A 4,429-nucleotide genomic window follows, 5' to 3' on the forward strand; every position below is an offset into this window, starting at 1 on the left:
CTGAACCTAAGCAGGACTTGACTGCTGTGTGGTGTGTGGGGTTTATTTTGGTGGTTTTTTTTCCCCAGAGCCTTTGCTGATGCGCTCTGAGATTTCTTGCTCTTGGCTGGTGCAATCCCTTCATCTCCCCGTCCACCCAGTGATGCCAGCAGACATAGGGGTGCAGAGCCTGGGTGTGCTGATGTACCTGGGCTGAGCACTAGGCAAGGTTTGTCCTGCTGTCAGCTGCCTCTCTGCTAGCATGTGGCTGGGGGGCTTCTTGCCTTCTCCTGTCCCGGTGGGTGGGGGATGCCCTAGTGCAAGCAGCTCCCCAAGAGCTGTAAGGGTAAGGTGGGTTTGCACTGTGCTCGCCCTGTTCTGGCAGGATGATGTAATGAGCTGCCTTTCTGCTTTCTCTCCCTGCCAGCCCACAAGGAAACACGGCTCAGAGCGGAAGGAACCACAACTCTGCACCTGGCCGTAAGGTGCAGGACAGAGACACCGATCTCTACCAGCCGGTAAACCCACCTTGTGCATCTTGGATAGCAGCTATGTGGGCAGAAATGGGGACCTCTCCCTTGGGGTGCTTCTCTGCTGGTGCTGAGCCCCTGCTGTTTCCTCTCCCAGCGGCTGCTCCTGTTCTTGCTGTGATCCTAAAGCTTCTCACCTGGTCCTATGTCCTTAGAAGGGTTTGAATGAGTGAAAGCATCTGTATCCTGATGATAGCCCCTGTATGACCCAGCAGTGAGGCAGAGAGAAGAGGACTAGCTCTGGATTTGCCCCTATGGGCTCCTCCTAAGCCAGTTCTGCTTCTGTGCTTGGCTCCTTATGGAAGTACATCAGCTGTGGGGGTGCTGGTCTTGAGCTCAGGTTGGATGCCTGCCCCACATGTAGCCAAAGCGGGGTGAGGATTGTACCCTCCCCATAGAAGGTGTCGAGTTAAAAGCCATGGCCAGAGCAGGGTGATGGAGCTGACCAGGAATGAGGACAAAGTTGGCAGGAGGAGGGAATGCTAAAGGGGGAAATGCTGAGCTATAAGATGACAGCTGTATATGGAATAATGTGGGAGGAAGATGGGGGTGTCTGCTCTCCCTTGTCTCCATGAAAAGAAGATGCAATAGTTTCAACAAAGCTAAAACTGGAAAAAAACTAATAAGAGAAAATAAATTTCCATTAAAAGGGTGACTAAACTGTGGATCTCGCTGTCACAGGGTGTTGTCAAGACCTAGAATGACTGAAAAAAATGACCTGATGTTTTAATCCCTCCAGCATTTGCTCAAAGTAATTTAAGTAACATTTTGGAAGGGGTAGGAAATGTGTTTCTATGGGGCTGGAGGAAGCCTGCTACAAACTGCCTCAACTCTCTTGAGCCTCTGTCACTGCTTTTAGAAAAGGGATATTTGAGTTAAAAGTCCTGGTAGGTGGTGGGGGTACAGCAATTTCGATGCATTCCAGAGGAAGCATTAGGTGTAGTAAGGCCAGTCTGCTTCAGGGCTTAGTGGTATTTCCTGGTAGCGCTGGAGTGGGTGCTGATGAGCCTGACTGACGAGAGGTGATTCAGAGAGCAGATCTGCTCCTCTCCTCTTCCCAGGGCCACCTGTGGGTTTTGTCACAGGCAATTCCCCAGAGCCTAAGGAGTGGTGGCACTGGGTGCTGGGGCCTGTGGTATGCCGGGCTGCTGGCAGGGTGGCCATCTGCCCTGGGCAGTAAAGCAGGCAGCAGTGTCTGGTGTGTAGGAAGGCATCTAGCAGGGAATTGCAGAGATCAGCATTCTCTGCTTTCACGTCATGGGTAATTACCCAGGTGAGGGAGGAAGTAGCACATTAATGAAATTAGCAAGTGATGTTTAACCAGCAGGTGCTGTCACAGCACCCCAGTGTCACTGAAACCCCCTGGCACCTGGCATGAAACCACCCTTGCCTGCGGTGCTTCCTGCCCTGTAGTGCTGCTGATAAACTGTTGTTCTGTGCTGCATGCTGCCTCTCCAGGCGGGACAGGAGATGGAATGTTCTCTCTGTCCCACCTGCAGCTCTCCTCTGGTTGCACCACTTGCAGTCATTGTGACATGTTTTGTAGCACCTGGGGGAAAGGGGATGGGAACCCATTAGTCACCTTTTCCTCTCAGCCTTTTTTTCAACACCTGGAGCAGAGGTGGGCAGCCAGGCTGAGGAAGGGGCTGTGTGTGTGCACGCCAGGAAACAGGCTGCAGTATCTCTGACTTCTGCTCTTTGAAATTTGCTACGACGTGTTTGCAGGGTGGAGACCTAAGTGCAAGAGGCTTTTCGCAGTCCCCAAAGACTGTTTCTTGTGCTGTGAGTTTGTCCTGGTTGTCATGTGTGGATTGTAAGGAAAGCTGTGTCTAAATGTTCCTGTTGTCATGCCTGAGAAGAAATAAGAGGGTGCCCTTAATTAGTCATAGCTGCTCATATGTGCTGGTGTCTCTTAACTCAGTGGGTGTTAGAAGCTGTGCTGCGTGTCGCACCGCCCTCGGGCAGCAGGAGTCTGCTGTAGAGGTTTTTCCTTAATTTTGGCCAATAGGTTTCATCTTTGTTCTTGGAGATGAAACGGCATCAAAGTCCTGATAAGGAGGACTAGGGACAGGCAGCAGAAGTTTTCATCTTCTTGAGGATCTTCAGTGAAAGAAACCTGCCCTGGACCAAGGTGCTGAGGTGGATCAGATGAATGGGTCTGTGCCCAAAAGCTTGACTGGCTGTTGTAACCAAAGACTATCTCTTTACAAGTCTGGCCTCGCTGGAGGTGTGTTGGACATGCTGCAGGGTAGAGGGGCCCCATGGCAAGGCTTTGTTTGTAAGTGTCTGTAAGTCTTGTAAAGGAACTGCACCAAAGTGAACCAGCACCAAATGTGATTTCTTTCTCTCTTCAGCTGGACTGTGATCGAATTCTGCATGGGGTAAAGGGTGGAAGGATTTTCTGCAGCGAATCCTCACAACCAGTCTGTGGCACTGATGGGAAAACGTACAAAAATGAATGTGACTTGTGTTCAGCTGCCATGTGAGTAGGCGGAGAGATTTCAGTAATCCAGGGCCATCCACCATTCCCGAGTGTCTTTTGCAGCACAGTGTTTGTTTTGATACATCATGACTCACTATCAAGTGTGTCCTTGGTGCCTTGCTGTTAAGCAAACATAGATCAAAATGCCTGAGATTAATCTGATGACAGCTAATTAAGATATACAACTTTCCAGAGTCCCCTATTCCCTTTCTGCCCAATCATCAGATTGTTTGGGGAGTCATAAATGCCATCATATTGGAAGTGGCATCAAAGCGTGAAGGAGTCCACAGAGGACTGTCATGCCGATGGCAGAGAGCTGTGTCATTGCAAGGGAATAATAAGCAATGTCTTGTCCTCCCTTTGCAGGAAATCTTCAAACTACGTCACTCTAAACTATCGAGGCGAATGCCGAAAGCCTGCCCCTGAAGTGGTAAGCCGCATGCCACAGCTGGGCTGGGAAAACATCAGTCTTTTCCTTTCCCCTTGTGAAACTCCCCTGTCGGCACCTCTCAGCTTGTGGAGGGGCCCTGATACAGGCAGCTGCGATGGAGAGTGAAAAACGTGAAGTAGCTGGCAGTCAGTCACCAGCTTCTGCTGTGCTCTTCAGGAATAGCTGGGGGTCACACCTGGACCCTGAGGGCAGGTTAACAGGTTAATTGAACAAGAGAACTGAACTAAGGGGTTAATTAAAGCCTCGCTCTTCAGCGGTAGTGCAGTATGCCCTGCTACTGTTAGGGTCAGCCTGGTGAGTCCTGCAGGCTGGGGGTGGGGAAGAGAGGTATTGAAGCACCCATCTCCTTTATAATTTTTAAAAATTTTTTCTCCTGGGATGTTGCTGAAAGGTGGAGAAAGCAGCCACCTAGTGTGCCTCTTGGCTGTGTGTAGTATCCCATTTCTCACTCCAAGTGCATGCTAGGGAGCCAGCCTGGCCCCTGCATGTGTGGTGGGGTCATTAGAGCCCCAGGAGTTGGATGCTTGTGGTCCAGATGTTTAATTACAGATTTAGACTTGGATTTAATATATAACCTGGGTAGAGTCCCCATGTTTTCCCTAGGCTGATGGTAGGAGTGACATGTCTGGGAAAACATCTGGCTTTCCTCCTGGGCCTTTGGTGAGGCCAGCAAGACCAGAACTGTGTAAACCATAAAGGGTTCATTTCCCTAATGATACCCAGGGAGGAGGTTGGAAAAGGAAAATCATTTGCTAAGTGGCATACTTTTGGGTAAGGTCTTGAGCCTCGACGTGGTGTGTGATCCCACATAGCAGATGAGTTAAACGTTTCTCAGTCGTGTTTAGTCTTTCCATCACTGGAAAGCTCAGCCGTCTCCAGCACTTTGATTGGCAGTCAGCATCTCCCTGTTTGTGTCTCTTGAGCGCGTGGGATGGCCTGTGGCACCCAGGCAGAACAGTCCTCTCTATCGGCTTTAACTCTTTCGCT

Source organism: Buceros rhinoceros, unplaced genomic scaffold (assembly GCF_000710305.1).
Source record: "Buceros rhinoceros silvestris isolate BGI_N320 unplaced genomic scaffold, ASM71030v1 scaffold30778, whole genome shotgun sequence".
Classification (NCBI taxonomy): Eukaryota; Metazoa; Chordata; class Aves; order Bucerotiformes; family Bucerotidae; genus Buceros; species Buceros rhinoceros.